Source organism: Pelodiscus sinensis, chromosome 1 (assembly GCF_049634645.1).
Source record: "Pelodiscus sinensis isolate JC-2024 chromosome 1, ASM4963464v1, whole genome shotgun sequence".
NCBI classification, from domain to species: domain Eukaryota; kingdom Metazoa; phylum Chordata; order Testudines; family Trionychidae; genus Pelodiscus; species Pelodiscus sinensis.
In genome coordinates, this window is record NC_134711.1 from 17,306,021 (window position 1) to 17,328,005 (window position 21,985).

Below are 21,985 nucleotides of genomic sequence, written 5' to 3' on the forward strand. Positions count from 1 at the left end.
TCGGGTATCTGATATTGGCCACTGTCAGCAGACAGGTTACTGAGCTAGATGGACCTTTGGTCTGACCCAGTATGGCTGTTCTTATGTTCTTAAGTATCAAGAAACACACCTTTCACCAGAATGAAAGCTTAGAAGCCAGTAGGGAAACATTTTTCTGGAAGACTTTTTGGAGCAATATTCCCATAAGAGATTTTGTTTGGTTATGCATCTGTGCCTTTAGTACAGGCAGTCCCTGGGTTACGTACAAGTTAGGGACTGTAGGTTTGTTCTTAAGTTGAATCTGTATGTAAGTCGGAACTGGCGTCAGTCGGAACTGGCGGAAATTGATCAGCTTCAATCGCGGCTGAATCTGGATGCCAGTTCTGACTTACATACAGATTCAACTTAAGAAACCCAGGCGTCCCCAAGTCAGCTGCTGCTGAAACTGATCAGCGGCTGATTCCAGGAAGCCTGGGGCAGGGCAACTCTGCCTCGGGCTTCCTGTAGTCAGCCGCTGGTCAGTTTCAGCAGCGGCTAACTTGGGGACGCCTGGGGCAGAGCAGCTGGGGTGCTGCTGGGTTGGTCCGGAGCGGCGCTGCGGGACCAACCTGGCAGCCCCCAGATGCTCTATCCCAGGAGTAGGCAAGAAAAGCCTGGTGTTCTGGGGGGGGGGGCACTAGCTGCACCCGCCCCAGCAGACCAGGGAGACAGGGGTGGCGGGACCACCCAAGTCCTCCACGGCTTTGCTCTGTCTCCCTGGTCTGCTGACCTGGGAGACCCGGAGCAAAGCCGCAGATCACGCGGGCAGCGGGACAGTCTAGGCGCCCGCAGCTGTCCCACTGCTGGCGTGCTCCGAGGCTTTGCTCCCTGTCTCCCTGCAGACCAGGGAGATGGAGAGCAAAGCCGCGGAGCACGCCCGCAGCGGGACAGCCCGGGCACGCTTGGGCTGTCCCACTGCGGGCGTGCTCCAAGGCTTTGCTCCTGTCCCCCTGGTCTGCTGGGGGGGTCCAGCAAAGCCGCTGGACCCCCCCAGCAGACCAGGGACACTCGAGCAAAGCCGCCGCCTGGGCGGCTTTGCTCCCGGGCAAACGAGCAAAGCCGCCCAGGCAGCGGCTTTGCTCGGGTGTCCCTGGTCTGCTGGGGGGGGGGGGGTCCAGCGGCTTTGCTGGACCCCCACAGCAGACCAGGGAGACCGGGAGAAGCTTTTCTCGCCCCGGAGGACACAGGTGGTGACCCGCCGCCTGTGAGCTCCGGGGCGAGAAAAGCCCCGTTCGTAAGTGCGGATCCGACATAATTCGGATCCGCATAAGTCGGGGACTGCCTGTATACCTAAAGGGCTGAAATCAACACATCACAGCAGGAATAGCACAAGTTAATGGTGCTGCTATGATATTGCTTCTTAACATGTGCAACCAACATATTTAGCCAACTTTTTTTTTAATTGCAAAGAATGATTGAATCCCTTCCACCTCAATCTAATAGCCATTTTCCTTAACAGTGAGCATTAATGACTTCCCTGCCTAATGAAAATTAATTGCTAGCCCGCCTTGACAATTACATTGTGATCGATCAAGTTTAGACGAGCTGCAGGGGTCATTTGCCGTAATTCTAATGCAATCCATTAAATCTGCAGCAGATGATAACCTTTAACTTGGTTGCATATTAGGGAATACTAATGGCAACTCTAGATGTCACTGTTTATACAAGAAGTGATACATCATATTGTCTCTTTCTCCTAACTCTCTTATGGTGTTGTTACTCTGCTGATACGGAGTTTCCTCTATACATTGGGCCACAATATCTTCATTGCCCTGCCACAGTGCTATTAAATCTCAATCATACAAAGCCTCCTGCTAAAGAGGTAAAAGTGTTCTGCCTATTGCAGAATTGGACCTTTAGTCTTTTAAGCAAATGGTGTCAAAGTGAGAGTCAAACATTCTCCAAGTTGATGCAAAGAGCAGCTTGATGAAACTATTTGTAAGACCAATAAAACTTGTGCCCTGCAAAACCCAGCAACTATGCTACATAATCTTGTGCACCATGAACTGACATTATATTTTATATATTAACAGATACACATATACTCATTACACTTCAGAAGAGTAATTTCAATTAATTACATAGTCAATTGATACAGCTAGGTCACTTCACATAGTTCAGGAGATTTCTGCTTTCTTTATTAAGTAGTCTGTCATCACCTTTGGCAATGCCGGAGGGTCACCAGTAGACAAACCCTTTTACTCTGACCTCATGTTGACAGTCAATGTAAACAGCAGACAGAGGAAGCAATTTATAGTGTGCAACAAGTTCTGTTTATCCTACAAACCCTAGCAACTCCAGTCCATTTATTGAGAACCACCAACAAGCACCTTAACTGTTCATGGACTATTTACATAGAGACAAATACAGTACATTTCTTTAATGAAATTCACCCCACAGGAAAAGGGGATGCAATGTGAACCGTGGGTTAATGGGGTTAGTGGCAAAAGAGAGGGGATGCACACAGAGAGGGGCAAATTCTGAATTAGTTAATGCTCCCTAGAAGCAACCCCAGTGGAAGTTACCCAGAAGAGCAGGGCTGATCTTACCATGAGGCAAACTGAGGTGTCCGCTTCAGGTGCCAGACCGGGGTGGGGTGGGGTGGGGAAGTGCCACTAGGACCCAGAGTGTAGAAAATTGTGTCTGTTGCTGGTGCATATGTATTCTCTCTGCTCTGATGCACAGTGATGGTGGAGTGCCATGAGAGGGGTAGAACTTGAAGGCAGAATTGAGACCTTTCAAAGTTTTGGCCTAAGTGAGGGGGTTTGGGGGTGTCATTTGAGCTCCCTGTCTCAGGTGCCAAAATGTTGTGGTCCGGCCCTGCAGAAGAGGTGCTGAATCAGGTTGGAATTCTCAAAGGACATAGGCACAGAAATGCTATTGGATTTCAGGAACTTGAAAATTCTAGCCTCAACTAGACTACCCTGCCAGCTACAGCAAAGAGTATAAATGTTGCCGATGTAGATGACAGGGGATTTCTACTGGGAAAGTGTGATTAGGAGTTAAGGTATTATTGGCCACATGGTCAAATGCTGTATAGGAGGAAGAGGGGCTGCTGCTTTGGTCAGATAATTTTCGTCTCTGTACTTGTCTCCAGAGCTTTGGATTAGTGCACTTCACTTGGAGTTTGTACAACATACAGGCAGTCTTACTCTAAATAAATATATTTAGTTTATATTACTAAGCCATCTGTGTATCTCCCCTACATATAGATATGATTTTCTACCTCCATCGTCAGAAACAATACCTTGATTATTTTGTTCTAATCAGGGGTTGTGTACTTGAGTGTGTGTGTGTGGTGTGTGTAACATTTATTGAGGGAGGAATTTAGTTTTGCCTTTAATTCTGAAAGCAGTGATTTACCATGATCATTCATCTGTCTTGTGAAAGGGAATTGCATAGTCTAAAAATGCATCTCCTGCTCTCACAAGTCACTTTGACTGGTCAATAGAATAATGATACTGTCGAAGCAGCTTCTACAATACCATAAGAACATCGCTGTCATAGAGCATCTTACACTGAGAAACCCCTTGTGGAACATTGGCAAGATGACCCAGCAGTAGCTGTGAGCATCTTACACTGCTAAGTCCCAGCTGAATCAGATGCAACCTTGCAAGGGTCCCACAATCTGAGCAGAGCCTCTTTTACAGTGAGGCAACTGTCAAGCCATCTGGAGTGCCGAATATCAGCTTCCAGCTCTTAAGAAGCATGGCACATACCCCACAGTGGTTGTGAGTTCTACATAAAGATTTCACTAAACACATATCAAGTGTGAACTCCTAACCATTGCATTACAACAGCCTAATCACACAGTCCCTTTGAGTACTGCAGTCTATCTTGCAACACAGGTCATCTTGCCTTTGTGATAGATGGTCTCCCTCTCCCTCCCCCACCCCAGATCAAATGCATCTTTGATTCAAGGAATGGAAAAATCAACCTTATGAGAAGACACTCAAAGAGCTTGGATTGTTTAGCACACCCAAAAGAAGCCTGAGCGGTGATATGATTGTTCTTTATAAATACAGGTAGAATACTTAAAATCTAGGACTTTCTGGTCTAGCAACATCTGTGGTGTTTGGAGTGGGGACTTCGGCAACAGCAGTGTTGGTGGGGACTCTGGCAGCAGCAGGGCATAGCTAACAGCCCAGCCGCAGAACAATGGGGCTGCAGGACAGCAGGGCCGGCAGCAACGGGATCCCAACTTCAGCTGCAGGGCCAGTGGCAGCCCCTCTGGAGATGTCAGTAGCTACGGGGACAGCAGCCAGAGCGGGCCAGTGGTTGGAAGTCCAGGTGGGGCAGCAGCTGTCAGTCAGTCTGAGAGTCTGGGGGGAGACGTCAACAACTGGGGCCATAAGCAGAGTCCAGTTGCGGGGGCCTGAATTGACCTCCCTGGGCCAGCAAAATTCCTTTGTTAAGGACCAGCTAGGTCCCAAGGTAGCCAGACTAGGGAGGTCCAAACTGTACATGAAAAAGATAAATACCAGGGAAGTTGAAGAAAGATTTGAGAACAAATGGATATAAATTGGCTACCAACAAATTGAGGCTTGAAATTAGATGAAGATTTCTAACCATGAGAGAAATGAAGTTCTGGAACACCTTCCAAAGGGAACTGTGGAGGCAAAAATAAATAAATCTGTCTTGAAGAATGAACTTGATATATTTAGACAGGGGATGTAATATTACCTACAATGGCATGGGGCCAATTTATGACTGCCAGAAGCAAATATCTCAAAACAGCTAATGATGGGACACTGGATGGGGAGGGCTCTGAATCACTAGAGAGAATTCTTCTATAGATACTTAGTTAGTAAGTCTTGCCCACATTCTCAGTATCTAGCTGACTGCCATATTTGGAGTTGGGTCAGGTTGGCAGAGACTAGAGAGATGTTTTGCCTTCCCCAGAAGCATAGGTCTCCTGCAGAATTAAACTTGTATAAACTGTGTATCCTTTTTAACTTGGAGCCTTTAAAATATAACTGTGAAGACTTCAGTAACTCAACCAGAGGTTGGGGTTGAAGTGGGTGATGTTCTGTGGCCTTCAACATTCAGTACATTAGAGTAGATGATTATGATGGCCCCTTCTGATGTTAAACTCTATCAATCCATGAGATCCTCTAACAGACAATACTTTATCCAATACTATACTAAATGATTCAAAGATATATTAACTAAGAATGAGAAGTATGCAGGCAGTTTTTTCCCCCTTCTCTCCTCTCCCCCATCCCATATTTATTCTTGGATCTAGACTTCCAACACTCCAGTCATCTGAAGAAGTGGGTGGTGCCCACAAAAGCTCATGATGCCTTCTACATGTTTTGTTAGTCTTTAAAGTGCTACTAGACTATTTGTTGTTGTTGAAGTTTTTGTTTGTTTTTAGAAATATTTACTAAATATACACTAAAGTACTTTTTTGGCATTTGTACTTAAGTAATTTATTTTTGTGATAAAAAACGTACTTGAGTAAAAGTTAAAGTAAGAAAATTGTGTACTTTTTATCTCCACTACCATTTCTGGAAGCACATAGTTATTCACTACTTTCATCTCCCCACTGACAGTTGGGCAAGACAGCATTCTGATTTGCTAAAGCACAGCCGCATGCGCAAAGCCTTTTAATTGCTCAATCGCTTTTTCATAGCCGCATCAACACCTTTTCATTCAAAAATAGCATCTATAGAGGGGTGGGGAACCCTGAGCCTGGCAGGCAAGAGCCAGCATGTGGGGGAAAAGCAGCATGGTGCTGCACACTGCCATTCATCCTCTTCCCACTGGCTGGGGGAAGGTAGTACTGGAAACTGCTCATGAGGGGTATTTGTTGTTTTTTTGGGTGGGGGGTGGCTGCCTCTCACTTGTGTGCCATCCCCCCCTCAATGATTTTTCTGTAGATCAGTAGCTCCCGACCCAAAAAAGATTCCTCCAATCTACAGTTTTCCAGGAGCATCTTCTTCATTAACAGCTTTTTGATACTTAAGATAGTGGAAAACAGTATGGTTCACCCCGGCGGTAATTTAAGGATCCTTTTGTACTGAAAGATGTTACAGGATCTTCAATGCGCCTTTGATATCTTCTTTGTTTACAACTTGCCATCAAATTTAAAGAAGTATGTAGAGATGTAAAATTCTTTTTTCTTGAGTTAAGCCTATAATGATAGCTTTATGTGGGCTGTTTAATGTACTTTGTTGGATCAAGTTTATTTAACTACATATGCAATGCCTCTTAGTTGCGGTGTTTCAACAGTCTGCTAACTCAGACTCGTTTGGTGCTTCATTTAAAAAATATTTATGTTTCATATTTAAATAGGTAGTTACACAGTTTGGAAAATGTTTTCTTTCTCTACTAGAAATCTGGAACAAAACAGGGCCAATATCGCAGATTTTAAAAGCTACAGCTTTTTGAAGCCCTTAGCATCATGTATCTTCCCCACTTACTGTTGTTAAATTAGCCATTAAATCTGTAAGGGTATGTCTACACTATGCTCCTAGTTCGAACTAGGAGGGTAATGTAGGCATACCGTACTTGCAAATGAAGCCCGGGATTTGAATTTCCCGGGCTTCATTTGCATAAACTGAGCGCCGCCATTTTTAAATCCCTGCTCGTTCGAACCCCGTGCCACGCGGCTACACGCGGCACGAACTAGGTAGTTCGGACTAGGCTTCCTAGTCCGAACTACCGTTACTCCTCGTGGAATGAGGAGTAACGGTAGTTCGGACTAGGAAGCCTAGTCCGAACTACCTAGTTCGTGTTGCGTGTAGCCGCGCGTCACGGGGTTCGAACGAGCAGGGATTTAAAAATGGCAGCGCCCAGTTTATGCAAATGAAGCCCGGGAAATTCAAATCCCGGGCTTCATTTGCAAGTGCGGTATGCCTACATTACCCCGCTAGTTCGAACTAGCGGGGTAGTGTAGACATACCCTCTGTACTTGGAAGATCCATGATTTCATCAACGTGAATAATCTCACCACTAATGTAGATCGTAATTTTTTCATGCCGTCCTGTTTTGTGCAGTTCTTTTCCATGTCCTTCCATGAATCTTCCATAAAGAATCCACACAATGTGCTGAAGGCCTTTCTCCTCTTGTTCTATATACATCTCGTGGATGCCAATAAAGTGTAAGTGCTGTCCATCTGTTGTCTCTCAGTCTTGCTACATGACCAGCCCATCTCTTTTTCTGATCATATGTAACTTGGATATCGTGGACACCGCTTCTTGTGCGCAAATCATCAATAGTAACGTGCCGTAGCACACTTATACCCACCATGTGTCTTTCCATTGCTCTTTGGGTGATCTGCAGCTATAATTCTTCTGTAAGCAAATCTGTGAATAGAAGTTATTAATTAAATTGTAACTGAAAATTGTATTGTATTTTCTTTGCAGAGAAAACACCCCAGTCAGCTGGAGAAATATGCAAGGTTTACTTCTACTGTGCAAAAGAGAAAGAGGGAGTCAGACCACACTTCTGATTCCACAAGCAAGCAGCTCAAGATTGAAACTGTGACAAGTCCCATTATGTGTATATCACAGGCCATAGTGGACAAGACAGTTCTGAAGTACATCATTTAAGGTCTTCAGCCATTTATTGTTGTACAGCTACCAGCATTTAAAGACCTCATTCACAATCTACAGCCTAACTCTACCAGCATATCAAGACCTACTCTTTCTACAAAGATCTTTGATGCTGCCAAAACCATGAAGAGAAATTTGATTGATGCCATGAGTGAAGTGCAATACTGCGGGATGGCCAGGCAACACAGCTTCATTGCTGTAACAGCTCACTGGATTGATTCCAAGAGTCTGGAGAGACGTTCTGCTGAACTAGCATGTAGACATCTAAAAAGTTCACACATCTTTGATGTTTTGGCTGGTGCCTTAAATGGCATTCATTCTGAATATCAAATGAGAGAAGATTGTTAGAACAACAACAAGACAATGGGTCAAATTTCCACAAAGCTTTTAAAATATCTGGCAGCAAAAACCACCAGACTACTGAAAGCAGCAGTCTGGAAACAGAGGAAAAAACTGATGATGATGGTGATGAAAACAAAGTTGAAGTTCACAAAATTGCAGACACCCTGAACACAGATAATGGCCTTGAGTACCACCTACCAAAACACTACCATTGTGCCTGCCACTTATCGAACCTGATTTCATCTTATATGTTGTACAGGCTGAATCAAATGACAGTTACGAAAACCTGGCCAGGTCCACTTTGGCCAAATGCCAGGCACTGCGGATTAAACTGGATGCTCAGGTATTGGAGCAGAAATGATGGAAGCAGAATGCAAGCTACAGTTCATTCAGCGAAACCAGACAAGATGGATCTATGTGGAGAGAAATCTGCACATACTGAATGAACAAGGAGATGGGTCTGTCAGAAATGTGTTTGCAGCACTCGAAATTAACATGTAAATAGCAGTTATTTGCTTTATACTTTGTTTAAAAAACCTGATCATGCCATATTTAACTCAATTAACAATGTTTATTAACTATTTTACAGTCTGAATCCAGCAGAGCTGGCCTTTTTGGCAGAAAACGCCATGGTCAAGGGCCCAGTGCAAAGGCACTAAATATTCTCCAAGTAGAGACCAGAGTGAAAACGGGATGGCTGCTACCTACACTATACCTAGGGGGAGAGGTAGATATTCTGGAGGGCAGGGAGAGGGTCCAAAGTGACCTAGACAGATTAGAGGATTGGGCCAAAAGAAATCTGATGAGATTCAACACGGACAAGTATAGAGTCCTGCACTTGGGATGGAAGAATCCCAAGCACTGCTACAGGCTGGGGACCAAATGGCTATGTAGCAGTTCTGCAGAAAAGGACCTGGGGATTACAGTGGATGAGAAGCTGAATATGAGTCAACAGTGTGTCCTTGTCGCCAAGGCGGCAAATGGCATATTAGGTTGCATTAGGAGGAGCACTGTCAGCAGATCTAGAGAAGTGATTATTCCCCTTTATTTGGCTCTGGTGAGGCCATATCTGGAGTATTGTGTACAGTTCTGGGCCCCCCACTATAGAAAGGATGTGGATGCATTGGAGAGGGTCCAGTGGAGGGCGACAAAAATGATTAGGGGGCTGGAGCACATGACCGATGAGGACAGACTAAGGGATTTGGGATTGTTTAGTCTGCAGAAGAGAAGAGTGAGGGGGGATTTGATAGCAGCTTTCAACTTTCTGAAGGGACGTTCCAAAGAGGATGGAGAGAGGCTGTTCACAGTAGTGACAGATGGTAGAACAAGGAGCAATGGGCTCAAGTTACAGTGGGGGAGGTCTAGGTAGGATATTGTTTTAGCTGCACCAGACTAACACGGCTACATTTCTACCACTATATTAGGAAAAACTATGACTAGGAGGGTGATAAAGTACTGGAATGGGTTACCTAGAAAGATGGTGGAATTTCCATCCCTAGAGCTTTTAAGTCTCGACTTGACAAGCCCTGGCTGGGTTGATTTAGTTGGGATTGTCCTGCCTTGGGCATGGGACTGGACTTGATGACCCCAGGTCTCTTCCATTTCTATGATTTTATGATACCAGATGGATTCAAAACTGCAAAGGCTCTAGATGTCCTCCAAATTCTGTAGGCCACTGATAGATGCACTTCAGCGTCGCATAGCAGTGTTTTGGTGAAATGTTTGAGGACCTGGAGTTGGTTGCAGCTGTAATCGTGCTGCCAAAGTTTAAGACTGCTTGGACCGAGGATGATACTGTTATTAGAAAATGTAACAGAATGTGTTAAAGTAATACAGCCTGTAAAAAAGGCTCTCCCATGCAGTATAGCTGCAATAGGCTGACTGAAAAAGCTTTGAGTTTGACTTGTTTTAGGTGAGAATGCTTTTTATCTACTAGCTATTTATGGAAAAAATAAAACATGTATGTTGAATTCATGTTTCATATGTTTAATTCTACACAGAAATGTTATGAGTGAAAGCAGGTTTATTCTTGGAGAGCCAACTAGATCTGAAAGCTCATTAGTTGGCAGCACTATTTTTCTGTAATTTAATTTATTTAGTTGCATAACTAACACCAGTTATGTTAGTTCTCATTAATTATTTTCTAGCACAGGTCTTGACTATGTAAGACAACAGATGGAGCCCCTACTATATCCACTTGAGTAGCAGAATGGCTCCTTCGATGAAGAAAACTTGTTTGCTTCAATCAAGTCCTCTTGCACAAATGAAACTGCAACGCAGCTTGATGGGTATTTAGCCTGCCTGGCAGATACCATGAATCTGCTGCAGTCCTTTCTTACAATCAGGGAGTTGTCCATCAGGGCCAAGGCACATCTCTTCACTGTTGCTGGACTCATATTTTGTCCCAGGAGAACAAGGCTTGACTTTGATAATTTTGAAAATTAAACTGCTTCTAAGGTTAAACAAATCATTTTGTAATTAATCATTTGGATGATAAAATGCATGCTGGTGAATTTGGCCAAATTACAGAAATTTATTTTGTCTCCTGTATTTAATTTGGTCACTCTTTAGCTTCATAAATGAAAGCTGAATTACATTTAAATTTTAGATTTGAAATTATATACAGAGAGAAAGAATGTATATAAATAAATAAAATGATTCTCTATGATAACTTGGGTGGTTAACCATAGATTTCCATAGGATGCCTACCTTTTACTTCTAGATACTTAAAAATAATTAAGAAATGATACTTTTGTACTTTTACTCAAATAGTTTTCCAGAAGGATACACTGACTTTTACTTATTTACATTTTTTTCCAAAGTAGCAGTACTTTTACTCTCACTGGAAATGAGAGTGATTTAATAGGTTAAAGCAGATACACACAAATGACTTGCAGTCTTAGGGCATGTCTATACTTCAATGGCATAGTTGCGCCAATGTAATATTTAAAGTACTTAAATGAAGGTACTCTAAGCTGATGGGAGAGAACGCTCCTCTTGGTGTAATTAATCCATGTCCCTGAGAAGCCTTAGCTATAATCAGCAGGAGACATCCTCCTACTGACAAAGTGCTGTCTACACAGGAGAGTATATCAGTATATATTTATATCACTATAGATCTGTAGTGTAGACAAGACCTTAGGTTTCAAAAGGAGGTAGAAACTTTTATAATAATAAGCAAGCTAATTAAGTCATTTAGGACTATCATGACCAAGCACTGCGAATCCCTTACTTATTCTCAGAAATCTTTCCTTCTCGGGCTACGTCTACACTGCGGCTTTTTTTCAGCAGAAGATAAGCAAATTAAGTGCTCATTAGCATATCTCACGCTCTAATTTGTGTGGGAAGGCAGAGCTGATCCCTGCACTCTTTGGGATTCCCCCTGTAGCTGTGAGCACTCTGTGCTGAGGAACATCAAGGCAGGGCAGCAATCTCTCCAGCCCTCCCCTAGAAGCAGCAGTCTGCCTGCTACTGTGTTCATAGTGGGGCAGAGCTGGAGCATTCCAATGATTTGTTCTCTTTGTTCCCCAAACAAAGCAGCTCACACAGCTGCCAGATACTTCCTAGAGCTTTGAAAGGGAAGGCGATCACAACACACTGAGCACAGCCATCAGGACAGGAACTATGGGATACTGGCAGAAGCCAGTTCCGTTGAGAAAACAAAGAGCAGACTCCACACTGGCTCTTTGTTGACAATAAAGGGAAGTCTGGAAGATTTGTGTCACTAAAACTGAATGTTTTTCCCTGACGTGTTGCATTGTAGTACAAATGCTCGCTGTTTTGTCACCAAAAAGCCATTTCTAGTGACATAAGGTGCCTGTGTAGACGAGTCCTCAGACATTTTGTGCATTTCTGCAGCTTCTGGTTCAGTGTGGAACACAATCTACCAAAATACCTTGAGGAACAACAATGCCATAGGATGTATGGCCTCACTAGATGCAGAAAGGATCAGAAATCCTACAGTAATAACAGCTCAAACTCAAGAGATTTTTCTTTTTCAGATAAATATATCCATTTTGATGTCTCTTTCACACTGGAGTGATTTCAATTACATTGTTTTTGTTTCAATGGAGTTACTCTAGTGTGTCAGAAGAGAATCAGACTCGGTGATTCTTGAGACTAGACTCTCAGCTGGGGTAAATCAGCACAGTTCCATTCTAGCTGCTGAATATTTTGGTTTACACCATTGGTCAGTTATTTTAACGCAAAATGAACCTCTAATTCTGACAGTGGGCCATCAGTTAAAAAGGATACACTGACAATCTAAAAAATAAGAAAATGATATTAGATCATTCAATGGTAAATGAAGAGCTGTATAACATACACACTACTTCTGCAGTATCTATTAAGGCAGCCGTGTTTTTTCAAGTGTTCCTTTTAGTTTCCTAATGCAGTGAAATATTTCAGCTCTTCCCAGACCTTTCCTAACAATAACAACTCTGCACAAATAAAAGGTCTTTCCACAGAATCTCTCAAAAATCTGCGCAACAGGTATTGTTTCCTTCATTTTACTAATGGAGAAATTGAAACTCAAAGGCCAGATTTTCAACTGGCATAAACCAACATAGCTCTATGGAACTCATTTACAGTAGTGGAGCGTCTGGTAATAGAGTTTAAGTGACTTACCTAATTACGCTCTAAAAGCCAGTGGTAAGTCAAGAACAGAATTCAGCTGCCCTGTCATAGGCTGTGTCTACACTGGGCCACTTATTCTGGAAAATCAGCTGCTTTTCCGGAATAAGCTGCAAGCTGTTTACATTGGCCCTTGAATTTCCGGAAAAGCAACAATGCTCTACTGTACAAAATCAGCCGCTATTCCGGAAAAACTATTCTGCTCCCGCTCGGGCATAAGTCCTTATTCCAGAACACTGTTCCGGAAAAGGGCCAATGTAGACAGCCCAGTAGTCTTTTCCGGAAAAAAGCCCCAATCGCGAAAATGGCGATCGGGGCTCTTTTCCGGAAAAGTGCATCTACATTGCCAACAGATGCTTTTCCGGAAAAAGGGCTTTTCTGGAAAAGCAGCCTGCCAATGTAGACGCTCCTTTTCCGGAAAAACTGAAAACGGAATAGTATTCCGTTTTAAGCATTTCCGGAAATTCATGCCAGTGTAGACACAGCCATACAGTTTAATGACCAAACAAACTGTACTTCTACCTTCCTTATTCATATTATGGATTTAAAAAAAAAATAGTTCATCACAGTTAAATAGATTGAGACCACAATCTAGCCGCTACAATGGGTCCAGTCACACCAGTATAAGTCTGCAATAACTCCATAGACCGTGAGCTTCAAGTCTGTGTGATGTTGATGTATTTCCACTCCATACGGCTGAATGCAGTGCCTTGCATGTTCAGGAGCTTCAGTGGTTAAGTTACTGTGAAGTTGCACCAGGGCCAGGCAATTCAAAGGGGACCAGGATCTGGGGTTCCCAGCTGCTGCCACTGTTAGGAAGGCAGCAGTGGGAGCCAGAGCCCCAGGCCCTTTCAATTACTACTGGAGCACTGCACCGTGCACTCCATGTGGCTCTGAGGGTTGGAAAGGAGAGCATGCCATGCTCTGGGGGGCACAGGACGTTGGTTACCTGCTCCTGCCCCTGATACCTGAAGCTCTGCCACTTCTATGAGTACAGAGCCACCTTCACACTTACACACACACACCTCACCCAGGGATCTGCAGAAGCTGTTGGCTCCCCTGACATCAAGGACAGAGAGAGAGGGATGAAGCAAACAGAGAGGATAATAAGGGGTTTTTTAAAAAAGAAAAATGTTAAGAATCTAAAGAATCCTTACAAGTATATTGGCCCTTCATTAGATTGAAACAGAATTATCAGTAATAATGCAGAGAAGACTGTATTGCACCATAAATTGTTCTGTTCCACATAGAGGAAAAAAATAAAACAGCGGAGGTACAAAGGTGCCAGGTTCCTCCTGGCTTTGGGAGGGATCAATTCCCGCTCTGTCCCAGGCCTCGCTGTCGCTCCACTCCTTTCCTCAAACTCCCCACCTTGCCATGCCTCTTCCCACTCAACTCTGCCCTCTCCCCCAAGCATGCCCTGTCCCGGGAAGGTGCTGGGAAGATGGGGGAGGAGTGAACTGACGGTGGGTGCTAATGATGACAGCCAGAGACAGGACATCAGATGAGGAGGGCTCTGAGGCTATGTCTATTCCTTTCAAGTCGGAATAAGGGATCTTCTGGAAAAGGGCTTATTTTCCGGAAAATCGCGTCTACACTGGCGCTTTTCTCCGGCAAAAACCCCGAGCTGGAAAAAAGCGGCAGCCCTGTAAAATGCAAATGCCACGGGGGATTATTTAAATCCCCTGCGGATTTGCAATTCCGAATTGTCTCATTAGCATCCCTTTTCCGGAAAGGGATGCCAATGTAGACACAGCCTATGTGTTTTGTCGGAAGAGGCAATGCAAATGAAGAGCCGATTAGCATTTTGTCAAGCTTCATTTGCATAATCTAGTCTGATCCGTTTTTGCTCAAGAGGGTTTTGCACAAAACCCATGCAGCGTGGATGTGTCCGTTTTGTGCCAAAACCCCTTTTTGCGCAAGATCATTATGCCTCTCTGGTAGAGGCCTCTTTGGGAGAGGCATAACGATCTTGCATTAAAAGGGGGTTTTGCACAAAATGGACACGTCCACACCATGTTTTTGCTCAAAACCCTCTTGCGCAAAAATAGATTGGAATAGATTATGCAAATGAAGCGTGACAAAATGCTAATCAGTAATTAATTTGCATTGTCTCTTTCAACAAAACACATATGCTACGTCTACATTGAGCTTTCTTGTACAAGAACATATGCAAATGAGGTGTGGTGATTAATATCGCTGTGCCTCATTTGCATACTTAATGAGCCACCATTTTTGCACAAGAAGGAGCAGTCTACACTTGTGCAAGAGCCATTCTGCCTGAAAATAAATGGAAGAATGGCTCTTGCACAAGAGGGGGGTTTTATACAAGAAGGAGCAGTGTAGACTGCTCCTTCTTGAGCAAAAGCCCCTTGCGCAAAATGGCGGGTCATTAAGTATGCAAATGAGATATGGTGATATTAATCACCACACCTCATTTGCATATGTTCTTGCACAAGAGAGCACAATGTAGACATAGCCAGTTACTACCATTAATTTTTTCACAGCTGTATGGCTGGAGGCTCTTGCACAGAAGCTCATGGTCTAGCTGATTACTGTATGTGGGTGCAGGAAGATATTTTTACTTGGGACAGAGTGTAAGAGACTCTGAGGGTTTTTTCATTGTCCTCTTTAGTGCAGGGACAGGACCACTTGCTAGTTTAAACTAGAGTAAAAGGCAGATTGAGCATAATTTGGTAACTTCAGTAACTCAGACAAAGTTTATGGTTCTAATTCAGGAAGAGTGTGTGAATTCTATGACTTGCAATATGCACAAGGTCAGACTAGATGTTCCCAATGTCCCTTCTGATCTTAAAGTCTGAATCACTCTTTCTATTCCACCAGTATCTCAATTGCTAAATAGAAGCTAAACAAGTTTTGACATTTTCAATTTAGCAAGTCCAAATAACTTTTAGCAAGAGTTTTAGAAGAGCTGGCAGATAATCTTGCTGGACCATTAATATTGATTTTCAAAATCTTGGCACCTGTGGAAGTACCAGAAAAACTAATACTGTGTAAATTTCTAAGATGATAAATTAGACGATCTGGTTAATTATAGGCCTCTTAGACTGGCATCTATACAAGAAAAAAACAAACAATGGAGCAACTGATACAGGACTAGGTTAAGAATTAAATGAGGGTAACAATTAACAAAAATCAACATGAGTTTATGGAAAATAGACCCGCTCAAAACTAATTTGATCTCTTTTGGTGAGTTTACAAATTTAGTTGATAAAGGGAAGAGTACAGACATAATGAATTTCTGTAAGACATTTGACTAGATAATCAAAATGTTGTACAGTAAGGCCTGTTTCAGAGTGGCATTTCATTCTAGCTTTTTAATCAAATATTTCAATTTAAGCCTCAACATATGTTCTGACATCTTAAACTAGAGGATACTTAAAATGAAACCTCTGAAATGTTATGGTTCTGAGGCATATTAGATGCTGTGGTATCTAATGTAAAGAGTCTAGTTCAATTCAATAAAGGTACAAAATAAATCACACCACTATCAAGTGTCACCCTGCTGATGTGGAAAAAAATTAAATATTGCAATAAGTTATTAAATTGTTAATGGCCACATTCTATTCTTGGGTTTGTGGTTTGGTGCATCCTGGGCACAATGTCAAACTGCATCAACAGTGACAGCCTCTGACAAGCTCAGGGGGTAAAAAGAAGGTTGAATGAATAAACTGTTCTGTAAATAGAGAGACACTGAAACCATTTAACAAGAACAGGGACAGGATTTCATTTAGAAAATTAACACCGATTTCGGAGATGGCAAAAAGCTGCAATTTTCTAAATCTCATCCTTGCCAGTCAGGAAAAGGTTATGTTCCTTGCTAATGAGAAACACGGAGTGCCCCCTCGCTGGAGGAAAGCTCAGGATATCAACTGCTTAAAAAGAGGGGGAGGGCAACATCAATATAGTTCTACACAGGGGTATTCCTTCATTTTTAATTCAGAAAATAAATTATATAAATTGCTGAGGTGGGAAACAAAAGAAAAAATAATGCTACACAGTGATCTTAACTTAGAAATAACCTTTGGTATGAGATTTGGGAAAAACAAACATTTTTAATTTTTTTTAACCTTTAAAAGAAAATCCATCATGAAACCTATTTGTTGAAGGCTTTAGTTGGAAAAAGAAAAAAAGTTTTTTTTTTTTAATTGAAAGAGACAACAAATGTTTCAACTTCAACTACTTTCAAGCCTTTTTTTTTTTTACTTTTCAATTCAAAACAGTGTTTCAAATTGGCGTTTGATAAATTAAAAAAAAAAAAACAGAGTGAAAAACCCTGAAATGGCTAATTCAAAGGAAAACTTGTTGGGAAAAGTCCTTGAGTTGACTGAAAAGAAGTCAAAAACTTGAAAAAAAGTTCTGAGTTGATGCAAAGTGACTTTGTGTGTGTTTGGGGGGGTGGGGATGTTAGTTTTCATTTCAACAAAAAAATGTAAAAAAAGATTGTGGTTCAGATCCAATAATTTAAGCTGTTGTTGTGGTTTTTTTTGGGAGGGGGGCAAACTGACAACAACAACAGAAAAATCCAGTGTTATGGGGTTGTTGTTTGGTGTAGGTTTTTTTTTTTTTCACCTAACCCTACAGGACAGGGGTGGGCAATATTTTTTTTTACAGTAGGGAGACTGGAGTCTGGGAGGGAGTTTGGGTGAAGGAGGCAGTTGTGACCTAGGGCAGGAGACTGGAGAGAAGGGATTTGGGATGTGACCTAGAGTAGGAGGGTATTGTCATCTGCTGTAGGAGACTAGGGTGCCAGATCTGGAAGGGGTATGGGTGTAAGATGGGGACAGAGGATTTGCGTATGTTGAGTCAGGGGGGCATAGGGTGGGGTGCCAGAATCAGGCTGTGGCCAGGAGACTTACCAGCCAGCATCCAAACTTGCCTGCCTACCTATAAAACTAAGGCTTGCAGAGCTTAAAACATTTCCCAGCCAGCCAGCCTGCCTAGACATATGCCTCACTGAATAACTGAGAGCAGAGGGAGCGTGATTCTTCTTGGCTGCCTGTTTCTCAAACTAGCAGCTCCCATTGGCTGGTTTCTGGCCAGAAACTGGCCAATGGGATTGTGCTGGGGGTGAGATGACTCCTGAAACTTCCTCTCCCTTCCAGTTTTAACACACAAATGGAGCCCTGCAGCAGCGTTTCTGCATGGGCTGCTGGGCAAGCAGGGGAGCGCCTGCCTGGGGCTCCCTGCTGCCTCCATAGGCCAGATCCAGTCCGCAGGCCGTATTTTGACCAGGCCTGCTATAGGATATATTTCATGTGTATCATCCTTTTTTCCCCCTATTCCTGCCTCCCAAAAATAGTCACTATTAAAACAATATATTAATTTCCCAATAGTTACCATGGTTATTTCCTAGTCTTTGTATAAGGAAAGGCTGTATGCTCTCATCTCACTAGGTGTTGTTAAATGCTGGGGTGAAGTTAATTGCAGCCAGTGCGCAGACTTCATTCTGCAGTTGTTTATCAGGCACAACTTTCTGTAACTATAGCTTCCAATATTTAAATCAATAAATGTTGCCAAGGACTAGGACTATATACTGGGCACCATGACGAACAGGTCCTATCTTTTTATAAATATAGACAGATAAGATGTGTTTTTTTGAAAGTGCTGCTTGTTTAACAGAAAGTGCCTTTTTTTCCATAAACAGTTAATATATTCCCATTGTTCGAAGGATTCTTCCTGTTATTCAACATCAATTTACAGCCTCCTAAAATATTCTTTTGTCCATACTGCAGACAAGGACTACAGTCAAATTAAAGAAAAAAAAATGCTGCCAAGGAGACAGAGAAGTTAGATTGATCCAAGCAAAACAATGGCGTTCAAAAGTTAGAATTATTTTTGTCATTCTAATTCATAAAAAAATAAAAAACTCTAAAATTGGACAGAATTATGGTAGTCACCTAGTCATGCGAAACGTACACAAACGACTGACTACATGGTACTTCCATTTTTGTACCAACACAATGTAGAAAGAAAGGCTCAGTCAGGTACACATTCTAGTCCAGTGAGTTCTTAGATGCATGTCACTGGTTTAGTAAATGCTCTTCTTTGGAAACAGCCATTATTTATAAACCACTAAGTGTATACAATTCTTTACAGCAAGCATTCCCACAAATACACAATAGCTACAAAGCCATACACTTATGCAGTCCTTTAAAAGCTCAGCCACAATATCTGACAATTGTTAATTATGGTGGTGCATTCCATACAGTAGTAATATGTGGGAAATGTGCACAGGCCTCGGCTCAGACATAAGGGACATGGAAGTCTGACAACATAAGCAGGCATGACCAATATTCAAGGGTATCAAAACGAATGCATTCAGAGAGGTGATATACCTGCTCTGAGGACAGATATACAGCCAATGGTGCAGTGACTCAGCCAACAGTCTCATTTAAACAAATATTCCCTCCCCATCTTAAGAAAAATTCAGAGATCCTGGCCCCCACTTACTTCTCCAGGTTTTGTCTATTAAGTTAACTGCCATTCAGGGATTTCCTAGTGTCTTTAAAATAAAACAAAAACAAACAATCACAAAAGATTATTATTTTAGGGGAGGCTCTCCTTCAAGGCTGCATCCACATGACAGTCATGTGGCACTTATCAAATTAAACACCCACTCAGATGTATATGTTCCAGAGCAATTAACTGGGGTGCTGGCTCCACCTCATGCTGATCAGCTTTCCATACTCGGATGAAAGACAGCTAGTGAGAAACCGCGCTAATCACCCAGTGAGCATGCTATCTGCCACCTACATCTCCATTTCACAGTGCCTGAATCTTGCATATGGCATCAGAGAAAATTCTCTGGTCTGTACTTTGTATTTCCAATCTCCAGTCTGAATAAGCAAAAAATCATTTCATCCTAAAATGGACACTGATAAACAGCCAAGAGAAAGAAAGAGAGAGAGTGTATGTAGGGGGCTCATTAGAATGAAAGATCTGAGGTAAATGACAAGAGTGAGCATGTGCAGTAACAGGTTATATAGAGCAGTGTTTCTCAGCCTTTTTTTTTTAAATAAAGTACCCCCAGTACCTACAGTTTTCAGACACACAACATTTTTTTCCTCTCATTACAATAAATTTGTTTAACCAACTTAATTGTAGCCGAGCAGGCGATGAAATTTTGGGGTGTAAAGTACAACAATAATAAATGCTGTAAAACTTAAAACAAAAATTCAGTTTTCTCCAAATGTCAGCTGTATTCATGTTCCCCCCAGACTTTTCTCAAGCACCCCTAAGGGTACTTGTACCACAGGTTGAGAAACACGGATATAGAGGTCATCCATGAAGCATCCGTTAAGCAGTTAGTCAGCCAGAATGTACTCCTACTGGTCACAACTTGTTTTAAAGGACAGAGTTGTCAATCAGAATTCCGAGGTAAGGATCAAAACTGAGCATGTGTGAGTGAGGTAACTGTTGCTACAAATAGAAAGGTATATAAAGAGCTATAATGTAGTTAAAAGACAAATGGACCTCCAGCAACAGTTTTGGTGTTCAGAGGCTGTGTCTGAGGTGAGGGAAGAGCTGGGGAGCAAGCAACAGAAGGTAAAGAAAAAGTGCTGCAAAGAGAGAAAAGAAAGCTGGAAAGGGAAGGACTGACTGACCAAGTAGTAGCAGTATTTTGATTTTTAAAGAGAAAGCAGCAACATATTTATACAACAAGCTTAATATCTTTAATGATAGTTTAAGATAGTATATAGTGTTTAATTATATTTTACTTGTGTGAACTTTAAAGGAATTTAAGATCTACTGTCAGCAATTTCCTGCAAACTGGCCACTAGCAACAAATTGCTTCACAGAGAATCATACACTTTTGTAGAAGGAGTCCTTTTTAAGGCTCAATAGCAAAGAGATGTTTGTCTCAAGGATTTTGTGCCTTAGAGTTTTTAGAACTGTGCCTCTTGCTCTACTCATCTGAAGAAGTAGGGTTTTTGTTAGTGTCTAAGGGCTTGTCTACACAGCAGGGCAAAAGTCAAATTAAGATACACAACTTCATCTACGTCAGTTGCTTAGCTGAATTTGAAATAGCTTAATTCAACTTTTGTCACTGTCTACACAGCAGGAAGTCGAAGGAAGAACACTTTTTCTTAGTCTTCTCTTACTCCTTGTGAAATGAAGGTTACAGGAGTCCAGAGTAAGAAGTCCTCCATCTTGATGTTATTTTCAAATAATGATTTGTTGTAGTAGAGATGTGCACTTTGTTATTTTAAAATAATGCTGCGGCGTAGACATACCCTGAGGTGCTTCAGGACTGCTCTTTTATCCCCCCCCCCTTTTTTTTAAATTTACAGACTAATGCACCTACCCCTCTGAGATCATATTGTAGTAGTAAGTATTATTAGTGATAGAAATGTAGCCGTGTTAGTCTGATGTAGTTGAAACAAAATGCAGGACTATGTAGCACTTTAAAGACTAACAAGATGACCATCTTGTTAGTCTTTAAAGTGCTACATAGTCCTGTATTTTGCTTAAGGATTATTAGTAACTTGAATAAAAAGTACTTTGTTTTGGAAAGAACACTGTCAATATCAATTGCTTTATTGGAATATTACATTCACGTCCTTTGGTGTTTCCTTCTCAACCCTGAGAACTTTTATCTTGGGAAGAACAGACTAAGGAGGCAATAGCCAGGGTATTGTAGACATGCTCCAAAATCTGTGTGTCCGGATAAGAATGACAGCCACCAGAGACTGCAGTCACAAGTCCCACCTACAGAGGGAATCACTTTGACTTTCAGTTAAGCTCTGTGCAACCACCTCGGGGAAGTAAATCCTCCCTCATGATAGGTGCAGGTCTTTGTGTTTATGAGGAAGACTTGGTCCTCATCAGGAAAAAGAAAATAGTTTGGCCCAGAGCAAAATAGTATTTTTTATTCCTGCTAAAACTAATGACAAGTGGATTTAGAATCTGTCCAATTGTTTTCTCATTATGAAGCTGAGTAAAAAAATAGAGGGCATACTGGAGTGTTTGTATTTACAACTGCATTGCTCATATAACACTAGCTGAGGCTGTTATGGTCAACATTTGAATGCCTTTATGTGCTAACTTCTTGAAGGTATATTGAACTTGAAGCCTTAATATAGACCATTTGTTAGCCTTATGTTCTGTCAGTCACTTTGCTGCATGCAGAGATAGACATTCGATAGAATTTTGTAACCTAGCAGGTTTGTCACAGCTTATTTATTTAGGAATTAATCCCGCAAGGTCCTGGTCATTTCCTGTAAGGTGCTGTGCAATCTTAACTCACTTTGATTGTGAGACCTCCCGCCTCCCCCCCTCAGTGCAGTCTGCAGGTCAGGTCTCAGATATGCAGCTGTGCTTTGAACTTTTGAAGGTTTTTGCACAGTCATATTTATGGCAGTTGTAAAATGCTGAGAGTCAGCTGAAGCCTGGGTCAGCATACTCTCCAA

At 42.2% G+C, this 21,985-nt stretch overlaps 2 long non-coding RNA genes across 3 annotated transcripts in view; one reads left to right on the forward strand and one right to left on the reverse strand.

Annotated features, from left to right (window-relative positions):
* LOC142829060 (uncharacterized) overlaps positions 1-21,985 on the reverse strand; it is a 63,883-nt gene that overhangs the window by 17,077 nt on the left and 24,821 nt on the right. The window lies entirely within an intron of this gene.
* The window catches only part of LOC112544806 (uncharacterized), a 61,295-nt gene continuing 59,290 nt past the window's right edge, over positions 19,981-21,985 (forward strand). The window contains exon 1 of the long non-coding RNA XR_003088139.2: positions 19,981-20,120. This is a non-coding gene — a long non-coding RNA (uncharacterized LOC112544806). The remainder of the gene's footprint in view (positions 20,121-21,985) is intronic.